The sequence below is a fragment of the Rhinolophus sinicus genome, chromosome 3, assembly GCF_057876585.1.
Source record: "Rhinolophus sinicus isolate RSI-liver-muscle chromosome 3, RSI-T2T, whole genome shotgun sequence".
NCBI lineage: Eukaryota > Metazoa > Chordata > Mammalia > Chiroptera > Rhinolophidae > Rhinolophus > Rhinolophus sinicus.
In genome coordinates, this window is record NC_142503.1 from 26,560,446 (window position 1) to 26,583,828 (window position 23,383).

At 36.9% G+C, this 23,383-nt stretch overlaps 1 long non-coding RNA gene across 1 annotated transcript in view; it reads right to left on the reverse strand.

Annotated features, from left to right (window-relative positions):
• The window catches only part of LOC141570434 (uncharacterized), a 475,324-nt gene that overhangs the window by 132,145 nt on the left and 319,796 nt on the right, over nt 1-23,383 (reverse strand). The window contains exon 3 of the long non-coding RNA XR_012494439.2: nt 12,195-12,275. This is a non-coding gene — a long non-coding RNA (uncharacterized LOC141570434). The remainder of the gene's footprint in view (nt 1-12,194; nt 12,276-23,383) is intronic.

A 23,383-nucleotide genomic window follows, 5' to 3' on the forward strand; every position in this document is an offset into this window, starting at 1 on the left:
TTTCTCATGTTCATCATCCAGGGAACTCGAGAGCTGGAAGTAAACCTAGACTGAAATCTTAGTGTGAAGAAACCCATACAAATTCAAGTGACTGAAAGTTGAATTCCATATAGGACATGTACACCTGAAGTTATCTAGATGTATACAGGGGCAATATGTATTTAGGTAATATGATTCTTCAACTCTGCTCTATGAATTTTGTTCTCCCTTGGGCTCTCATATTGATCCGTGTTTAATAACAAATAGAGAAACTGTATTGAATAAGCTAAAGGAATTAAACCAAATCATACAAGAAGGACATATGCCTCTGGGGAAAATAAAATACATTTGGGAGGTGGGAAAAGGACAAGTGGGGAAAACATTAAAAAGCCATTCAGATTGTATTTAGGGGAGAAAGAAAAAGTAGATAAGAATGAGCAGATTGGTAAGCAGCCTTTATTCTGCTTGAATTTTATTTTTAGAGTAAAATGGTATGGGCAAGTGTTATAAGGTTTGTTTTGTTATAAATATAAACTGTATTTGACTTTTCAAGAGCCTCTACTTCAATATACTCCATTCAAGGACCTTCTCTGAATTGGTTGTGAAGGGCAGACAGTAAAATATTTATAAGCACAGGCTCTAAAGCCAGAAAACATTGTATAAATCCTGACTCTTGTATGCTGTCTTGAGCGAGTTACTTAACATCTCCTCCTCAGTCAGTTCATCTGTAAAATGGGAACAACAATAGTATGCATAATACCTAATAGGGTTTGAGGAATATATGAGTTAATACATGAAACATATTTAAAACAGCCCTAGGATATTTCAGGGGATCAAAAAATATTAGTAATTTGCATTTGTATTTATTTTAGAATATGATACTGTGTGAGATGGACAGTTAGGTAGAATCAAGTCTTATGTAAATTACAAATAATTAATGCCAAAGCACATTCTTTGAAATATTTTTAAAAGCTGCTGTAATATTCATCTGTTAGAATTTTTTTCTTTTTAAAAATACTATCCTAAAAACGTTTTCTGAAACAAACCTTCTTAGAAAACACAAAACAACAAAAAGTTGTTTAAATCCCAGGTACTCACTTACCAATATTCACTCATTTGAAAGTCACTGTAAACATGACCCAAACTGGCAAACTTGTATATTGCATTAGCAATTCAACCCCACTGACACATCAGAATGAAAGACCTTCAACTACCACTGATCTTATTTTTTAGTGAGAAAATTGAGACCAAAGATATTAAAAGAGACTTGTTCAAGTTCTATAGTAATATCAGAACAGTGTATGACAATTGATTTTGGAGACAGGCCAGGAAACTAGTTTCACAGAATAAAGATTGGGAAGCTAGAGGGTCTTTAGATTAGGCAAGCACTCAAAGTTCAGAAATATTCTGGTATAAGAGAATAAGGAGAAATAATGGGTAAAAGACAGGCAAGAAATCCAAATAGAAAACACAGGGACAGTAGTGACAAGGAAAACTTGAAACTGGCAAAAGCCTGCTCAGCTAGGAAGCTCTTGAGGTGGTTAGAGTGAGGGAGATGGTGTCCACAGAAAGGGCAAACCCTGACAGAGGAAGGCAATACAAGGAGCTGTGAAGGGGCACGAGGTAGGAGAGGTGGCTTGAGCGATTACTGGAAACTGTGGGTGATTATCTGAAACACTCTTGGTTGTAAATCAGTATTTGGAAATTCTGAGGAAAGCTGTTTTGCATGAAGATTACTACTCGCAATTAATTGAACCAGTTCTTTCTCTTATCTGCCTATCATACACCCGGTTGGAACGCCTTATTTACCCATGTGAATTGACCCTAGATTATCAGGGACATGACAATAATTTCCATCTAACAGAGGCCCATGTGAGAAGTGGGGTGTGAATTCAAATATAATGTATTAGGAAATAGTAGGTTGACATTTCTCTCTTTACATCCTCTTTACAGAAAGCTCTTGTTATCAGGAATCGTAAGACTCAAAAGACTTAACCAGCCTGTCTAAGAGCGCCAATAAATGCCCAAATAAGAGCAGTAAAACAAGTTATTCTTTGTTGGGTCTTTATAGATGATGAACTCTCAATCTCTCAGCATTTATTTTTGACAGGAATTTTTAACTGATGCTGAGATCACCCTCGAGTGCAATGGGAAAGAGAAAAATCACACGAGCTTTCCTTTTCTAAGGCACATGATGTACAGGTCAGGCTACCACAGGGCAATGGGCTATCACTAACACTCAAGACTTGGATAAGAACTGCACTAACCGTAACCTTTCCAATTTTAGTGCATTTTAATAGGCTACTTATACAGTGATTTACTACTGAAGATAACTCACTGCCCACACAATTCTACTTAAAGTCCATCCTCTGTCCCTGTGGAATTGTGACTTTGTTCTTTAGCTTGAATGTGCTGGCAGGGAAAGAGAGTTAATGACATCGGTGCACATTCTTTGCAGCTACAACCATTTTGTCCTGACAGAAGATGGAGAGTTCATTAGGTCTCAATTAAAAAACTATTGGCCAAAAGCACTGAAGAGATGTTCTCTGAGTATTAGACAGACTGAAATTGGAATAAAATAGTGTATGCAATTAATTACCCTTCATTTTTCTGTTGTAGTTTTCTTTCTAAGATACATTTATCTAACTTAAAATAAAAAAATAAAAATAAAAAGCCATTAACAGTAATAAGCCCAGTTTTCAATCCATGAATAAAAAGTTATTCATACAAAAATTTGTGACCACTTATTCACAACCAATTGTGAATAAGTTGTTACTAATTCACAGTGTATTCACAATGAGTTGTGAATAAGTAGTGACTTCATTTGCAGGATGGAGAGAGTTTGGGTATTCCTCACTTCTGACAAGTATAGCATATCAGAAGGTCCCTACTTTTTCATTCATTTCCCTGGCCAAGACCTGGAATTATTTAGATTCTCCTCAAAGGACTAGTCCTATAAATTGCCTGCCCCTATGAAAAAGAGATTCAAAAGTTTCAGAATCTATAGGCATGAAAAGGAATGCCGAAAATAGCAAAAAACAACTTTCTTTCTGGACTTGCAAGGAATGTGTTCTCTGCATGAAGAAGAGAGAGTATGGGATGGTATCACTAAATGCATTTCATTTTAGCATCCTGGAATTATGGAAGCCTGTTGTCAAATTCTGGAGGTTTACTGAGCTTCTCTTCCAACTGTTCATAGTAATAAGTATGTAGTTTTGATAAGTATGTAGTTTGATAAAACCATCATTATGAAAACTATGTCAAAATTGCTATACTGCACATTTTATGCAAAAGGGATCTTTTTGACATCTGCATTCCCAATCCTTAGTAAAGTATCTGCGTTCTCTCTCTCTCTCCCTATCTATCATCTATCATCTATCTACGTATCTTAATGAAGAATGAAAATTATAGCTGACATTTATTTACAACATTCAAAATCAATTATTTCCATAGTACTTTACAGTTTACAAAGTGCTTCTCACATATTACATGCTCAAATTTATGTTTCATTGGAAAATGGTTATAGGGCATGCCTGCTCTCTGAAACCTTGAGAACACCCAATGACACAACAAGAAATAGAACTCGGAAGTATATGATTATGTTGTAGCAAGTATTTCTTTATTGTAAATAGGGTGGATACTTGAATATTGAAATTTCACACCTCCATCTTTCTCACTCATCCCCACCTTCTTCAGTTTAACTATGGTTGGAAACATCTGAACAGATAGATTTTCAGTGTACCTTGTGGGCGCATCAAACATTGGGCTTGTTTTGGGGAGGAAAAAAGGGAGGTGACAGAGAGCCACTTCCACTCATTTATATGCTCAGTCTGGCATATATCTTTGATTGTATGTTTCTGGTTTTGTTGTAAACCAAAGAGGAAATGACCCTGTGTCCGAGTGATTATTCCGTCCAGTCCTCAAACCTAAATTAGCTTTTGTGGTCTGGCCTGGTTCAAATGGTCAAAGAATTCCAATGTGAATGGTTTCTGTTTTGACTTAATTTAGAAAGCTATTTCTTTATGGGATCTTCAGGACAACAAACTTTCATTTTGTATTATCTGATGCAAAGAGTTTCTGAATTATCATTATCAAATGTTTATTGAGCATCTCTTAGGAACAAGTCAATTCCTACTAGGAATTGTGAAGAAGAGAAATGAGGAAAATTGTGGTTAAGGGCTGAGGTTGTCCCCCGTCCCCAGAATTCATATGTTGAAATCCTAACTGAGCCCCAGGACCTCAAAATGTGGCTGTGGCTTGGAGATAGGATCTTTGCAGAGGCGATTAAGTTAAAAATAAGATCACTAGAGTGGGTTCTAACCCAGTACAACTGGTGTCCTATAAGATCTAAACACAGAGGATTTGGACACCGATACACACAGAGGAAAGACAGTGTGAAGATACAGAGGGACATTGGCTATCTGCAAGCCAAGAAGAGAAACCTAGAACAGATCCTTCCTGCATGACCCTGGGAAGACCCTGCTGACACCTTTATCTTGTACTTCCAGCTTCTGGAACTGTGAGAAAGTAAATTTCTGTTGTTTAAGCCACCCAGTCTGTGATACTTTGTTATGGCAGACCTAGGAAACTAATACCATTTCATTTGTGAGTCTCATTCAGTAAGAGCTTATACTTATTTCTGAATTTGTGGAAATGAGATGAAAATGAATAAAATTTAGGCTGTTGAACATTATATATATATATATAGATAGATAAACAACTTTTGTTTCCAACAGCATCCTTCTGGTAAGCATGAGAGGATTTTTTTTTTTCTGTTACCAAAAAAACAGAAGATGATTTGCAGGATGACCTTATTCTTATGTGCAAAAAGTGCTTAACATGATTTCTGGAACATATAATTCAATAAGGGTTAGTCCTTTTCTGCCCTGTTTCTCTACTGCATGGTTTTCCAAAATGTCATTGCATAGGCAGAACCTGGGAATAACATAAATTATCTTGAAGCATTTGTAAATTTTTCCTTTCGGTTGCCTTGTCTTTCACGTTGGCAAGCTCTTTCCGAATAACTAATGCGGTTACATTTACTTACAAAGCCATAGCTCTGACCACTGAGATACTATCAGTTCCCAGTCACATTGTTCTTGACCACTTCTCCACCAAAAATTACGTCATAGTGACCATTTTTTCAAAGATATGCTCTGCCACCTTATGTGATAAGTTTTCCATCCTATATAAGGTATTTTGTTCCTGCACGTTTATTACTTCATTCCCTAGATAATTATAACTTCATGCATATTGAATTTTTATATAATACGAAACAATGACTTACTGTAGTCCTATCTATAGTGGTGAAAAGAGTATTTTGGAGTGAACTGATCTTCTGTTATTTGTAAAATAACACTCATGTTCAGTTAACATTTTCTTGAATACCCATTATTTATTAGACACAGAATTTTAATACCCACTTCACAATGTATTACAATCTCCATTTTACAAGGGGGGATAAAGCTTTAGAGAGATGTAGTAATCTGTCCAAAATCACACAGTTGGCAAATAATAAAATTGGCATTCAAACCCAAATTCTAACCCAGGTTCGTTTTTTTCTTCTTATTGTTATGATACTCCACTATTTCTCATTTTGATGTCTCAATATTTATAAATATTAGTGGAAATCAGGGGAAAGGAAAGAGAAAATAATAAAACTAAGTGTTTATTTTTCTTTTCTATAACCCATTCCCTGTTCTGTACTTGCATCCCCAGGGAGAAACACAAAAATTGGTTCGAAGCCTAAGAATGTGGCAAGAAATAGAAAGCATCAAAGTGGTTCTAGTTGTCAACAAGAGGTCCTGGGTGTTCCCCTAGGATAAATGCTATTTAAAACACACATCAGCGTAATATCTGAAAGCATTCTAAAAACAGAGACACCTATTTAGAAATCTAGTCAAACAAATCTCATAAAGATTTCATCTCAATACTTACTTGGAAGAATAAGCAAACTTATTTGAAGAGGTTATGTGTTCTAAAGAATAAAAGAGAACTTGTACATTGAATTTTCCTCTGAGTACAACATTATTGATTTTTCTTCCTTTTTTTAAATTAAAATTCATTAAGGTGACAATGGTTAGTAAAATCACATAGGTTTCATGTGTACAATTCTGTAAGACATCATCTATATAGCACATTGTGTGTCTATAAGTCATCCTATAGAAATTAAAAATTATTACAACTCAAAAACAAAGCATACCTGACAAATGTAAGCTTCTGGTTTTAGGTTGGGAAAACTATCTTACCATGTCTGAGCTGCATAAAAGAATAAGTCAGCAAGCCTTACCCTGCAGTTACTTTTTAAAAAATTATTTCTAGAAAACTTCTTTCAGGAAAATAGTCTATTCAGAAATTCTCTGAAAGGATTTTGATTTTAAAATCTTAATTTCAAGTACAATTCGAAAGAGAAGGGTATGTCCAAATTGGGGTGGGGGGGCGGGGGAAGAGGGTCTTTATAGTCAAAAATCAATTATTAAATGTTTAGGAAAATAATAAACTTCAATAAAATTTTATAAAATATTTTTTCACAAATACCAACTAACCTAGAAAAAAAAAAGGGGGGAATAAAAAAATAAGTGTTCTGATTTAGGTTGACTAGCTAGCTGTGTGCTTTATGGCTCAGAGTGATTCTCTGTATTGTCAGTGGGATGGACAAAAATAACCAATTTTAAAAATATTTTTAGCAGTAAAAACATTTCTTAATAAAAAAACAAATCCTATATGGACACCAATATAATGTATATTAAACACAAAGATGCAGAGTGGCTTTGTCTGAAGTTGGATTGCAGGCATTGAGCCAACCTGCTCCTCTTTCCTCTCAAGGCCCCATAGAGTAGAGATTACTGATCACCACAGTTTGAAAACCTCTCAACTTCCATCATTCCTTGATACCTTCTAGTTATGGAAATGATCTTTACCTTCCTCAAATGTGCAGCACAGCCAGCATATTAACAAATAAATAAACATCGCTAAGTAGGCCACAGTATACATGAGGCATGGCAAATACATTTAATTTCGAGTCTAATTCTTTCTATAACTAGTTAGTACATGATACCCCTGGAACAAGAATCGTGGGAACACTATGACTGATTTTGTGAATTCTGCTGTGTATCTACAAGTTGGAGTTGCTGCATCTGTGAACACGTGTGATCCCCAACCTAGTCACTTGCATATGTCACACTCAAATGCTCCCATACACAGAAAATGTGGTGACAATGTTGCAGAATTATAACTGGATACTTTTCTATCTGTTCTATTGAAGTATAAGGGTGAAAACTCACAACTTTGGATGATTAAGTTCAAATTGTTGCAGTTTTTTTTCTGGAAAGAGGAAACAGCTCTGCCTAAAGAAATCTGATTAAATGTTAAGAGAAAGAAGTTCAATAAAAGAGCCAAAGGGATGCAGCCAGAAAGTGTGTGTGGGGGGGGGGGGGGGGAAGGAGAGGTCTGCAGCATCAACTGTGTAATTCAGTCCCAGTCCTGAGATAATTCACTGATGGCTGCACCTCTCGCAGAAGGAGAATATTTTCAGTACTATTCATTGAAAGAGACAACAAATCATTATGGAAAGAGGACAAATTTGGGGGTTAAATTCTCCCAACTGAAATCCCAACTCAGTTATTTACTAAAAATGTATTCTAATCCTTGATTTGTCCATTATAAAATGGTAATTGCATCGAGTTTCTAGTTGGGTTGTTAAGAGTATTAACAACGATGCAAGAAAAATGCCTGCCATACTGTAGATGAGTGGTAGGGAATGGGAAAATCACTGGTCCTTTTTTTATACAATCCTGGGAAATGTTGAGCAGAAATATATTTCAACTGAGAAATGGTAAATTTGAAAATGAGTATGAAAATATACCTTTTCATATGAAAAAATTACTTATTATTTGCAACGATGCAAACATGTGCTGTGTAATATTCATAGTCAACTTATTCATTGCCTTAAGTTAACATCAACTCCTGTGTCTTCTAATACCTGTTACTGATCTACACCTCCTCATTCCCAGACATGAAAAGATTTTGGAAAAACAGAAGATTTAGCAAACAAAAGAAAAACAGTCCTTTCTTTCAAGTTAAGTCAGATCCTGGGAATTAAAGTGAGAAAAACAGACCTTATGCTCTACCCATTTCTTACATCATACTTTAAAAAGCGACAAATTGTTTATTGGGAAATTTGTGTTTTGGCTTGAAGAAAAAGATCTCTGCCCTCAGTGTGCATAAATTTAGAATTGGGAACTAGATGTGGAATCTTTAATTTTCTTGTGAAATAATTCATCATGACACTCTGATAATTAAAAGGTGACCTCAGGCCACAGACATACAAAATGCAATGCAATCCTCATTATCAGTTATCAGGGCTTCTTAAATAGTTCTTTATTGGTCCCACATTTAGATAACTTACTTGAGTCAAACTTCGCAGAGGTGTGATTTAGAACCATTCCTGGAATCTCATATGGAGTGAAGCAAGGGAGGCTGTTAAATGGACATTTATGAAAAAAATATAATAGAAACTGGGTTTTAACTTACTGTCCTGAACAGAGCTGAGAAATGTAGGGTGTTCTCAGGCTTGTAGAATAATGTCTTCCCCCAAAGAAGTACTTCTGTTCTCCTAGGATGTAATCCCATCGCTCACTCAGGTACCCAAACTGATGGAGGTCAGTCAAGGCTTTTTCAGGCATCTGCTTCCCTCCCCTGTTTCTGGTTATAAACATGCCTCTGGTTGGTTCCTTACTCATTTGATTACATTCTATCCCCCCACAAATTCTACCTTTCTTCTCAAAAACCTTCAATGGAAAATTGGGAAGATTCCATTAGAATATATGAATTCATAGTCTAGAAATGTCCTTTCACATGGGGTTTTCATGCATGTGCCATTGTCCTTTGAGCGTATGAAAAGGCACTGCTTATGGTTATCAGTGTGGACATGACATCCCAGAGTGTGTGGGTCCAGTGCTGCTGGAAGATTCCATAGCTGCTCAGTACTCTGCCCTCATTTCACACATAGCATGCACCTATTTCCAATTGCTTAGAAAAGACAGTTACCATCACTCATAATTGCCCACCCACTTGTTTGCTGCTATAAGCCACCCAAACCTAAAAAAGGAAAATAAAAATATGCTGCAAAATTGTTCTCAGATAAAAGTTTTCCACTGACTATCCAGGAACTGGATAGTTTCATAAGTTTTTACTAAGGGTCTCACCATCTCTCTGATTTTGAAAACTCATTCCTAAAAAATGAGGTGTTGGGAAATAATGCAAATTCACATTTTGATCTTAAAGTTTGGGATTCCCCTATTGTTCTTAGCATCTCCCCTCCAAAGTATCATGGTGACTGCTTCAGTCCTTCACAGGGCATGCCAGGGGTGTGGTAGGCAGAATAATGTCCCCCCAAATAATGTCCCCATTCCCCTCTTCCTGACACAATGGCTACATTATAATGCCTAAAACCTGTGAATATGTTACTTTACCTGCCAAAAGAGTTTGCAGATGTAATTAAGAAATTTTGAGATGGGGAGATTATCCTGGACTGTCTGGGTGGGTCCCATGTAGTCATAAGGGTCCTTATAAGTAAAAGAGGCAGAGGGGAGAGTCAACATCAGAGAAACAGAGGTCTTGGAGTGATATGATTGCTGGATTTGAAAACAGAAGGGGGTTACAGTCCAAGGAATGCAGGCAGCTTCTAGAAGCTCACATCCCTGCCTGCATCTCGTATGTTCTTAATCTTGCCTAGTGCCTAATCCTAGTCCCTTGAAAAGATTCTGGCACTTGGTTAGAGTCTGTATTGTCTGTGAATAAATAAATAAATAAATAATATCCCCAAGCTCTATCAATTCAGAGGCTTCAGCACTCCTCACTTGTATCTTTATTCTCTGAGACCCATATTTTGAGCCATCTGTGAACTCAGAACCCCACTACGTGTGTCAAACTTTCTGACCCCCATTTTTACCACCTCCAATACCTGCACCTAGTATTATCCCTAGTATTATTCCATCTACAACTCTGAGCACTCTGCAGACAGCAATATATATATATTTCATTATCAGTGATGCTTATGATAACAACAGAGATTTTGTGATAAGAGAACTGTGTGATTTTACCAGTTGTCAGGTGAGCAAAGTGAAAATGGAATGAATTAGTTAGAATCCAACCAGGAAAACTTAATTTCTGCAAGTGATACAGACCAAATGAAAGGGCTTCTCACTATAGCAACTTTGTTTTCTTTCTTTAGTGTTTTAACTCCATTAGTTTCTTAATCATAAATAATAGATTGTTTTTAACCTGAATCATAGAAATCTTTTACCCTTGCTTTAGATAATTACCTTAAAACTTCTGATTCATACTTGTTGATTCTAATCATTGAAGCCTAGTGTTCTCTTCTACCCATTCCGAGCCTAACTCCTGGACAATTCATAACACCTGAATGACTAGTTGAATGGATTAATTAAAGTCTATTTTTCCTCATTCAGGGGCATTGGGGATGCAGAAGATGCCCCAGCAAGGTTGCCAGTTGCAAGCAAAGATGCCAACACGGTTTTCCAGGCGGATCTCAAGACCCCTTCCTCTCATCTGAGATCAGATAGGGCAAGAGTTCCATGAATTCCCCAATAGGTAGGGACAGCTCTGTGCTCCTATCCAGCAGAAAGAAGATACAGAAGAAAAGACCTTCTGTCTCTCAACTTCCCATAGAGATTTTATGGGGATCATGTCTCTCAAGGGGAAAACAAAGCAAATAGTTAGAGACAGGCATCGGGTCTCTGCATTCCTGCATAATCCACAGAATGCACCCAGAAGACCTCCTTTCTCCGCCCAAATCTTCCCCTTTTCATTGTAATTATCTACCCCTATGAGAAACAAATGGGTACGAAATACCCTAGTAGATTAAACTGGCCATTCACACCTGCTCAGTAAAAGCCACAATGACCTTCATTTCACCTGGGCCTTATTATACCATCATTACAATATCATACATATGTCCAGAAGTTCATTAATATCATTATAACAGACCAAATTCTGGGAAGGAACATGCACAGTCTAACAAGATGAGATAATAGCCTCTTGTCAATCACCGGTGTCAATCAAGTGGCCCATGCCCAAAAAGGAACAGCCCATTTGAGAGAAAAAGAGATAAAAGCCACCAAGACCTTGTTACTCGGGGCCCTTGAGCCGTTCTCTGTTGCTCAGGTCCGCTCCTAGTTCTTTGGAGTGAACTCTCTCTTTTAATAAACTATTCTTTCACCACTTTATTTCTGTGTCTCGTTCAATTCTTTGCTCGAGACGCCAAGAACCTGGACACCATGCAGAGAAGAGCCCACGTTCTGGTAACACAAGTATTTAAAATAGAAGTGGCATTGGTTTAAAATAGAAGTGGCATTGGTTTAGTAGATAGAGCTGAGACTCCAAATAAGAAGACAGTGTGGTAACCCTGAGACTGGAAATAGCAGAAGCTGCTATCACGCAAAAGCTGGGATGAAAGGAACCGATGGGGTTATTGAAACCCAAAAAGCTTGGTGTACATGGAGGAAGCTGGGGGCGCCTATTAGGTGGGAGATAGAGTCAGAGAGGCACAGGTACAAATTGATATTTTTTTTTGAGCCAAAGAGAGAGGTGAAGAAATGCTTTGACTCTCCCTTCCCTCACCCTCCAATTTCCTGAGAGTGCGTAACACTAGTCAAACTCGTCCGGAAGCTATCTGACACATGCACAAGGAAGATCATCTTGGGCCCCCCTAAAATATAGAGCAGAGCATGGAGTCAGGGGGGAAATAAGATAAGAAATGGATATGAGTTCAAGCATGCCAAGGAACAGCATGCAGAAGAAAGGGATTTCAACTTCTTATATGAAAGTATACAGCAAATACATAGAATCTATCACCTCTTAATTGGTTTGTAATTCACCTTTAGTAAACTGTTTAAAACAACCTTAATAACTATCACCTATAACAATATCTGGACACATTGTAATAAATGAATATAAAAATCTGAGTTCCAAGGCAAACCTCTTAAACTTTTTAAAGCAATCAAAATAATCTGTTACTGAATAATCCCAAGTGGAAACTAGTTTAGAACACTCTGTACTCCCAATTTGCATTCTGTGCTAGGACATATATCTCCTAAGATAAACATGAGAGAAATGTAAACCATACAAAGTCAAAGAAAAAAAGAAATGCAGCCAACATCAACTGATAGATGCGTATTTTCCAAGAGGCTTACCTAATGTGTGCACTGATTTTTCTGTTGAAGACAATATAAACTGTCATTCAGGCCATGAAGAGTTGGAAACAACACCTAGAGCTAAAAAGATAAGAAAAAATTTAGTGCCATGGAATGTGTATGGGATAAAGTGATATAAAGTACTTGTCAAACTGTCAGGGTTTCAAGCTAGTGGGAATTTTCCTGTAAACTTAGAATAATAGATTACGGACATCAAGATATCTTAAGTGTTGTCCTATAGTTCTCCTTTTCCTTTCCTGCTTATTATCCAAGGGAATAAGTCCCATCATCTTATGAATCATGACCTAAATCTCAGAACTTTAACTCGAATGCCAGCCAAACAAAAGGATAAGTCATATCTTGTGACTAATTAGCTATTTATCCACTGACAACATTGGCTTGCACTGGGAAAAGAAGACAATTTATGTTATCATTGAAATGTTCATGACAGTTCATTTTTCAGAATTAAAAGATTTTTTAAAAAGCAATATATTAGTCAATAAAATAATGACAAATTTTATGCTATGAGAGCTATGTGGATTTTTCTCAACTTTTATTGTTTTTTTTCCCCAATTTTTTTTAGTGTCAGGTGTACAAAACAACATAATGATTAGACATTTACACCCCTCACAAAGTGACAATCCCCTTCCCAGTCTACTGCTCTTCTGACATCGTACATGGCTGTTACTATACCACGGACCACACTCCCCATGCTGTGCTCTACATTTTTTTCAACTGCCTCCTGATCATTTTACCATACTGATTTCCACACTCTGGAACCAAACATGTATATTGTGCTGCTTTATCCCCTTTATCTTTAAAGGCCCAGCTCTAACCTAGTAGCTTCAGTAAAGTCACCATTTTTAGTCACCAAAACCCACAGGAATTTTTTTAAAACATAATGGAATCTGGTCTTTTTTAATCCTTGTGGCACTTGCTAGCACTTTCCCATTGATACATATTTTATCCATATTTGTTCCTTAGGGTTCCTAAACATTTAAACATATTTGTTCCTAAGTTCGTTTTGAGTTCCCTGAAGGTATGAGCAATGGCTTATTTCATCTGACATAGAAGCCAACAGCATTTCCCAGTATTTATTTATCCTTACATGTTTCCTTATGATTTAATGTGTTATTTTTTTCCCCACTCATGTTAAATAGAAAAGTGTATCTCTTCGCTATCCCTGAATATATGGCTAGATGAGGAATTTCTTTATAAGAGTAATTTAGTTGAAGATAGTCCCTTGGACACCCATCATTCCCAACAAAATGTGCCAGGACAAAATAAAACTTCTTTAAAAACAACAAAACATCATAGTTATGTTCTTGAGCTTATTCAGCTCTATGATTACTTTTTTTTAGAGTTAAAAGTACTGGATATATGGAACACAAAGGTAAGTATGACATAATCCCTGCCTTCAGGTAGTTCATTTTTAGTAGGAGACAGATCAAGCAAACAAACGCAATGCATTTGGGGTTATGGGCAGATCTATGTCACCCACCAAATTCATTTATTGAAGCCCTAACCCCCAATACCTCAGATTGTGACTGTGATGGAAGATAGGGCCTTTAAAAAGGTGATTAAGTTAAAATGAGGCCATTAGGATAGGCCCTAATCCAACCTATTTCGTGTTGACATAAGAAGAGGAAATCTGGACACAAAGACGCAAGGATGCATGAACGCAGACAAAAATCCATGTGAGGACAGTGAGAAGATGGCCATCTAGAGACCAAGGAGAGAGGCCGCAGCAGAAATGAAGCCTGCTGACACCTCAGTCTTGGTCTTCCAACCTCCAGAACTATGAGCAAACGAATTCCTGTTGTTAAGCACTCAGTCTGTGGCATTTTGCTATGGCAGCCCTAGAAAACTACTATATTTGGTGAGTCCCACAACATGTGTAAGCATAAGATGCTGTAAGAGAAACTAGAAGGGGGCCTTATATTATAAAGGCCATGACGAAATTTCCTCTCCACTATACACCATGTTATCTCTGAGGGATATTACCGGATCGGATGTCAGTGGGAAATTATCTCTATGTGTATGCGTACATATACACAAATATAACAAGATTCAGACTGATGATTTTCAAGATAATGAGCTAAAGATAGCCAGGAGGCATAAAACCCAAATAACTATTATGTTTGGCTAATGGCATTTGGGATCTGAATGTATGAATAGAATGGAACAAATGGAAATTTAGAGAACCGATTAGTGTTTACAAGGTCTTGTGTAAAATTACACCAAAAAAGATGAAAGAATACTAGAATTATTTTCATTGATTAGTCCGGTGGCAAACAGAGCAGTTCTTTAAACAGTTACCACTAGAATGATATTTTTCTGGCTGCTGTCTGTTTTGTATTATAATTCCTATAACACTCAACACTCAAATTTCCCCCATTAGAGCAAGCAGGGACGCTCTCTTGGTACAGAGGGTGAGTGAGGAGGTACTTCAGACTCAAAGGTAGCTTGCCTTGGTCATACAGCTCAATGTTTGAGAGATACTGCATCCCACAAGTACTTATACCCACCTGGGACAGGGGCAGGGAGATGACAAAGACCTTATTATGTTGTCTAGTGCTAAGGCAAAGTCATTAAGTGCCCAGCACAACTAGAAAGAAAGTGAAATGGGTCATCAGCACCCTCTGTTTTCCCTTCATCTGGCTCCCAAACTCTCCTGGGGTCCCCAAACACTGTGCTGCTGCCTAATTTTGCAGAACTCTTGCACCTGCCCATGCTTCCCAGAATGAAGAAAATACGGTTGCTAAAAAGTGCTTTGCTCTGCTAGAAAATACTTAATCTGATCAAAGTGATGTGGAAGAAGGTGTTTATGATAGATAGTCATAAGGCACCACTGTAAAAGAGATAACGCGTTCTAGTCCAAAGACGTGAAAATTCAATGATGGTGTTACAGCACTGTGAGTGTTTAAATCACAGGTCACTACCTCAGAGGATAGGCAAGGAGGATGAACGAGTAAGACAGCTGGATGGGGGGAAGTGGCAACAATGCTCCACCTAAATGCACACCGTGACTGTTGCCAGACCAGAATGTGGCCCACTGTTCCCAGTTGTTGCAGTCTGTTCATTTGATTTTTATCTCTCGTTTTCAGTAGTGGCAACTATGAACAGTATTAACTCTAAGTGGGCCAAACAAATATATGTACAGGCCAGATCAGCTTGATGGGCCACCACGAATCTTTAAGTGAAGATATTTTGAGATAACTGTTTCTGCCAATGAAAATAGTGTCAGCCTTTATTATCAGCAGATGTCAATGAGTATTTTGTACAAGGAGAATCAATTAAGTGTAGTAGAGAAGTGAGAAGTCAAGGAAATTGGTCTGTAGTTTTCTATTTCTACTCACAAAATGTGTGGCATTATATATGTCCCTTGTTCTTTCTGAGTTTGATCTTTATTACTTATTTTTAATAAAATGAAAGGGTTTCCTATAACTTTATGTGAGCTTACGATTACAACTAATATGTCACTGTGAAATTTCTGCTCAAGACAGTTAGTGAGTTTTTATTTCCATTTACAGAATTTAATCTAATTGAATAGGTTAAATCCTTAAAAAATATTAAATGTATCTTTATCGTGGTTAGATATTTAAAAGGTATAGTCAAACTCAAAACCAAAATCACAATCTCAAAGGACCAGTGTCAGAAGAAAAGCTAGAGAGAGAATCTTGTCAGGGAGGGAAAAAAATTTTCCAATGAAGACACCAACCTAAGACCCACATCTGAAATCGGTGCAAAAGTAATTGTGGTTTTTGCAATTATTTTTAACCTTTTAAACTGCAATTACTTTTGCACCTACCTAGCTGAGTAAAACCAACTTAAATACTGGTAAACAGGCACAGGAACAGGGGTTAAAAAGAAAGACTTGGAACAATCTTACAAGCTAAAATTCCAAACTACATGAAGAAAATTAAGGACATGAAAGATACCTTGCACATTTTACAAATATCTAACATAAAGATATCTTAAGTGTTGTCCTACAGTTTTCCTTTACCTTCCCTGATTATTATCTAGAGGAATAACAGGAAATTTACTCCTGAGAAATTAGCAATACTAGGACAGTCAAAAACTACATATATTTTATATGTTAACAGAGATAAAAAATGAACAATATTCATTTAAAAAAAACAGAAAAGCTTTCAGGGAAAAAAAAACACAAGTAGCTATGAATCAAAAACAAACAAAAAGAACTAATTTGAAACCATGGGAATAAAAATTATTTGTAACACTAACATCATAAAAGTCAAGGACAAAAAATAAACTACAGAAATGAAAAGATAATTAGTAAATTGAATGACAGCACTGAAGAAAATACAGAGAGATAAAAATATTTGTTTAAAATTTGAAAGCTGAGTTAAGAAAAATGGAAGCCAGAATAACACATGCCCACATATGCCTAAGAGGAATTCTAGAGTTTGAGAAGAGTGATAAGAATGCAATATTCCAAGAGATATTTATTTAGTGTCTTTCAGAATTTTAAAAAGATGTTTCCTCAGAAAGAATTTGAATATCAAATACCAAGAAGCATAAATAAGTATACATCTAAACAAATTGCAGTAAAATTTCAGGACATCAAAGAAAAGAGAACAATAGTGAAAGTAACCTCTGGAATAATATATTACAACAAAAGAATTTTACCAAAAAAAAAAAAAAAAGGATGATTAGATTAAAAGCAGACTTCTCAATAGCAACAATTAATGTTGAGGGGAAACAGCAGTGAACCTAGAATTATATAACCAGTCCAAACTTCTCATGTCAAAATCAAGACATTTCACACAGGGAGAGACTGAGGAAATTTTGAATCACACAGAACCCCCTACTAAAAAGAATTATTAGAGAAAGTATTTCAGCAAAAGCCATGAACTCAAACAAAGAAATACAAGAAGGTAAATGAAATAATTTTTTAGAAAGCAATAATTACTATGGACAGTCAGTTTCTTTATTTTTTCTTTTCCTCTTTCTTTTTTTTTTTTTCCTTTATAAAATTCGAGACATGGAACACGAGACCGGGGAAGAGAGTTCAGATGGTAGTTCCTAAGTTCCATGTCTTCCTCCAGCAGAGGACAGCAACACTGAATATTTTAGGCTTAAAAACATAAAATATCAAAGAATAAGAAAACAATATTTTTGTATTGGACTATTTTTTAAAGATCCTTTTAAGTTCATATGTTTTGGATCCGTAAAGATACAGGTCAATGATATAACTGAAATTGAAAATTATTTTAATCTATTAATAATAAAAGGACATAAGGGCATGAACATTAGAGGAAGATATTTCTATTACCTATTCAGATAATATTGAAGAACAGATAGATCTTATATTCAGACAAAACTACACTCCCTGTCATGTGGGAAGTCATGCAGGAGACCCTGCTCACTGCGCCATGTGTCATGCGGGGTCAGGTGGGGTCTCTGGTCCCGCTTCCCACATAAGAACGCAGGACATGGTGAGGCCAAAAAGGAACACCCACAGAGCCATAGATAGGGGAGTCATACTACCATATTCTCTCTGGTGGCTGGGTTGGAGACACAGGAAGCAGGAGCCACACTATCCACAACCTGCCGTCCACTTCTCTCTGGCAACCCACCTCACTTGCTAGCTGCAATCTGCCATGTTAACTGCAATCCGCTCTTGCTAGCTCAGCCACCATCTTCTTGCTAGCCGCCATTTGCAGCTAGCGTAGCCACAGCAGTTATATTAGTGGCCAATGGCTCACTGGTTACAGCTGATGGCCAACTAGCCACAGCTGATGGCATTCTAATCACAGTTGATGGCCATTTACTACCTGAGCCAGCACCCTTTAGTGTGAGGCTGAGAGCCTGGAAACTGCACTCCTGGCTCTGTCCCCACACTCCCCCAAACCCAAGGAGCTGCGGGTGACCATAGGTTGGTTCTTTAATGTTTCTGATGCTTGGTGAACTCATCTGTTATAAAGTATAATAACATCTACCTTACATATGTGGGAGCACAAAAAATAATTTTCCTTCCACTTTTCTGAGTTCTTCTAGCTGGGCTAATAATCAAATTATCAGGGGACAGAGTAGCACAAGAAAATGTCCAAATTAAATATGTATGGACATGTGGAGGTGTTAAGATGATGAGACCTGAGAACACATTGGGCAGTGGAAGTTTATATCCCATTCCAGACTAAGGAAAGGGAAGTGGCATTCCAGACTAAGGAAAGGGATTTCAAAGGGAAAGCAGGCAATTCACAGGTTAATGAGGCAAACATGTGTTAAACAAATTCTCACTAGGCCACAGGGAAACAATGGGACACAGAGGGACTCTAACAAACAGATTTGCTCAGCTCCTCCCCGTCTGCCACACTTAATTCATATGTGCTAAGGTTCCTTTCCTGATGCAGATTTTTCTATCTGAATTCCTTTAGGCAGGTGTGGGGACAGAGCCCCAAAGAGCAGTTTCCAGGCTCTGGGCCTCACATAGAAAGGTGCTGGCTCAGGTAGTAAATGGCCATCAACTGTGATTGCATGTCATCAGCTGTGGCTAGTTGACCATCAGCTGTAACCAGTGAGCCATTGGCCACTAATATAACTGCTGTGGCTACGCTAGCAGAAAATGGGGACTAGCAAGAAGATGGTGTCTGAGCTAGCAAGAGCAGATTGCAGAGAGGCGGATGCTACCAGCGAGAATATAGAGGCATGACTCCTGTATCTATGGCTCCGTGGGTGTTCCTTTTTGGCCTCACCATATCCTGTGTTCTTATGTGGGGAGCAGGAGCAGAGACCCCACAGGCTGCCCCGCAGGACAGCAGGCAAGGCAGGGGAAGATGGAAGGGGGTGGGGGAAGTATCAAAGATTCTTTATGAGTTTTGTGTTTCTTAAAAATAACTAGTTTAAGATCAATATCCCAAAAGGCTTATTTGGGGGTGGCAAAACTGTAGTACCCCTCACATGGTTGTAGAAGGAAGATTAAAGGTAAAGTTTGTAAAGTGCCTGGCACATGGTAAGCATTTAATAAATGGAAACAAGTATTATTTTTTATTAATAATAATCATAGGAACCAAGTAACACTGGTGAATACATGGGAGATAAGTGCAGTCATAAACTGAACATACTTAGTGGACTGCAGAGAGAAACAATAAGAATTAAATGTAAAGTGAACTAACAATACAAAAATAACTCCTAATTTGTCTCAGGTATAGAATGAGCACATAAAGAAAAAGTAATGAATATAGAAAGATTAACTTTGCTCCAGAATAAAATACTTTACTGTTGTCCTTTTTCTTCAGTCATCTGCTCAAATGGATTGACAAATGTGATTTTAGATAACCATTGTTTTAAAGTCAGATTGGGACCCACAGGAACTAAATCAGTACTGCTGTAAACCTTTTAGAAACCTTGCAAAAGACTCAAAGACATTCTTTTACCTCAGAAACAATTCCTAGTTCTTGTCAGGCGTTTTGTTCCTAAATTATGTTTGTTGATGTTTTTTGTTTCCCAAGGGATTATTGAGAGAATTTTATCAAAGCCTCTGAGGCAGTACTTAGAAGGCAGGCATTTTTCATTAGCTTCATTATGTAGACAAGAGATATAAATCAGCCTGATAAATACTCTCTTGGGCAAAGGTGAGGGCCGATGGTAGTGTTAAAACAAACTGAGTTTGTAATGAAAGGGAGGATTTTACAGGACAGTGCTATTAATATTTTAAGATGAAGGGTGTGTTCCCTTTCTGATATTTGCATGAGAACTCTCAACTGTGTCTTTCTTTCTGTAATTTATTGTGTGTCTTCAAAGTTACCAGCTGTGGATTTTATGGTTTCAAAGCGATTAATACCAGAGCTTTGCTTTTTTATTAATTTTGTATATTTGGTATGTCAATATGTTATGTATATACTAGAGAATCTTGCTGAAAAATCAGCAGCATGAAGGTTAATTAGAAACCTCATACAGCACAGATGTTCATATGAGAGCACTGATATGCTTTTCTTAATATAATCGAAGACCAGTGAATAATCCAGTCGGGAACATCGTGATAAGATTCCAATTATAATGAGATTTTTTTTATATAAGCAAAATATGGTTAACATTGAACTATTAAAAGAAACATTTAGATGAAATGATACAGTAATTCAAGCAGAGGGAAGTGGGAAAACTCTCATATAAAATGTTCACCACAGTGGTGCTATAAAATGGGTACATTGTGTTCACCATACTATTCTATCTTTGTGTATATTTTAAATGTTATTTAACACACAAGTTTTTAATATGATGTTTAAAATATTTTCAATCACATTAGAACATGTTTATGATATAGTAAACAAAACTATAAAGCAGGTCACAAAATGGTAAATGCAATACAAACCTAATGTAGAAAATATAGAGAGGAAAGACAATAAAAACTGTTCAAGACATAAATAACAGTTGACTCTTGAAAGTGAAATAATGACTGCTTATTTTTCTTATATAATTAAAAAGTACAAGATATAATTGAAAGCATTGAAAAAAATTCAGTGTGTCTATTACTCAGAAGAAAGAGCTGGAAGAATGTACCCACGTACTGACATGAAAAGTCAATATTAAAAAGAAAAACACACAAGGCAGAATCTTCTTTCGTTATGCTACTACCAAATAAGACAGCATACAAAACAATCTTTGTTCAAAACAGAGCTGTGGGGATCCAGAGATAGCCTTGTGGTTTAGCGCCGAAACCCTGGATTGAGTTCAGCCATTTTAAAACTTTGTGACTTTAGGCAATTAAACCGCGTTTTCATTTCTTCACTATTGCAAATATACAATTGCACAATTATACAATTGTAAAAATACCTCATTGGCTTTTGTGAAGAATAAATGAGATAATCTAGACAATGCACTGTTTCCAATGTCTTATACATAGTTAATAAAAAGGCTAACTAATAGTAGTAGCATGGCCTTGACAATGGCTCTATGGTATTTCATTCGCATAATTTTCTTTTATTTTACTTTTTTCTGATGTAAAATTAATCACTTTAACTGTTGCTAAGATTATTTGACGTCTATGGCACTTTCATGTTAAGAGGAATACTAACCATTGTTTACAACGTAATTAATGGTCAATCTATCATACAATAGGTTTCACATGGAAAAATAATTTATTAAGATGTTAAAAAATTTTAGAAAGACTCTGGGGGAAAAGTCTCATGTAGTTATTATGGTAGATTAAAGATGTTTGCAAATTATTTACTACTTATTCCACTGAGAACTGGAGTCTAATCTTTTCCCACTTGAATTTCAACTGATTTTAGTGCTTTATTGACCAGTAGAATTAGTGGAAGTGATGTTATGGGACTTTAAAGGCAAACGTATAAGAAGCCTTGGCACTTCTGTCTATGTCTCTTGGAATATTCATTCTTGGAACCCACACATCATTCTGTGAGAAGCCTACGCTGCATGGATGGGCCACATATAAGTGCTCCAGTTTCAGGACCAACGCTAGTTGAGCTCCTAACCATGTGAGTAAGACATCTTGGATGTCCAAACCAGGTGAGCCTTCAGATGACCCTAGCCTCTTATCTGTCTGATGGAATCATAAGAAATCCCATATGAGAACTACTCAGCTTGAATCCAGTCAACCTAGAGAACTACAAGAGATAATCAATTTTTGTTTTAAGCCACTAAGTTTGAGGGTGGCTTTGTCACACAACAATAGGTTACCAGAACACTTAGTTAATTAAATTCTATTATAGTTTTAAGTGTAAAAGCTAAAATGCTATAACAAAGAGACCTAAAAATAAAATGGCTTAAATTAAGATACATGTATATGCCTTTGTTATGTACCATTCCATCTGTTCTAGCTTATAGGGCAGCTTTGTTCTACAAGGCTATTCAGGAAAACAAGTTATTTCTATCTTGCCCTAGGCCTAGGGTATTGTCCATTACTATATGACAGAACTTGTGTCACTGTACACCTGTATTCCAGCCTGCAGAAAGACAGAGAAACTCTGTGATAAGCAGCTTGTCTTTAAGTTAAATATAATCCATAAGTTGCAAATGTAAATAGTTTCATCTGTTTTGGACCCAAATTAAATCACATCGCCCCATTTAGCTGCAAAGAAGATTGAAAATGTATTTCCAGCTGGGTATCCATATGCCCAGCTTAAAATCTGAGGATTCTACTACTAAAGAGGAGAATGAGAATAGATACTGAAGAAAGCTGGCAGTTCCCCTAATCACATCTTTAAAAAAATAAAATTAGAAAAAAACCTGGAAAGTTAACACTACCATTTTCCTTAAACATTTAAAATAGCAGACAAAACATACACAATTATGATAATTACAAAATGCATTACTTTTTAAAATGATCGATACCATGGGTTTATCTCTTCATTATTTCTACCCTTAAAATTTTTAGGCTGTTTACAATAATTATTTCCATAATGTTCCAGGTTGTAATAATCTAACAAGACTGTCCCAAGCCCACAACACACATACCATTATACTGTCTCAAGTCTGTCAAGGGTATATGATCTGTGTTACCAACCAATCAATCTGTGGTTATCACATCGATCACAGCAATGCAGACCTGAGTGACTGACAAAATCATAAATCTGGGTCCCGGTCTTTCTTTGAAATCATATTTTTCAAGTGTCATTTGGTCAGCCTTACAAAACCCATTCTCTTGCTATTTCCGTACAGTGTTCTGATGGGTTAGCATTATGGGCAATACTTATATCTACTAGGATATTAAAGTGAAATTATGTCTGAGCCCCAAAGGCAGTAGATATCAGATACCAAAATGAGGTGGGAGACAGATTACCATTTAAACGTTTCTAAAAGGACAGTCAAAGAAGAACAGGCTAGAGAACTTGCCCAGATTGAGGGCATAAAATTTTTTCAGAGCGTGAAGACAGAACACAGGTTGGTGAGTTGAGGGAGGAGTTTTGAAAAACTCTGAGTCCCATCTGACACAGCAAGAGGGGGGTTGAGCATGCTTCTTCCTCTGCCTCATGTCAAGAGAGAAGGGTCCCAATGGGATTTCTCAGAGAAGTTGCTAAGTGCTATCTGTGGTTAGGGGATGCTACAGCTTCCTGTTAAATGTGTCAGAAAAGTTACCAGAGAGCAAGTGGTGGCCAGAAGTTCTAGTAGGAGAAATAGCTGAATTAGGCCGGCCATAATCCCAAAGTTTTCAAGGCAACAATGGACAACTGATTCCCATGAACCAGATATGGAGCCACATAGAA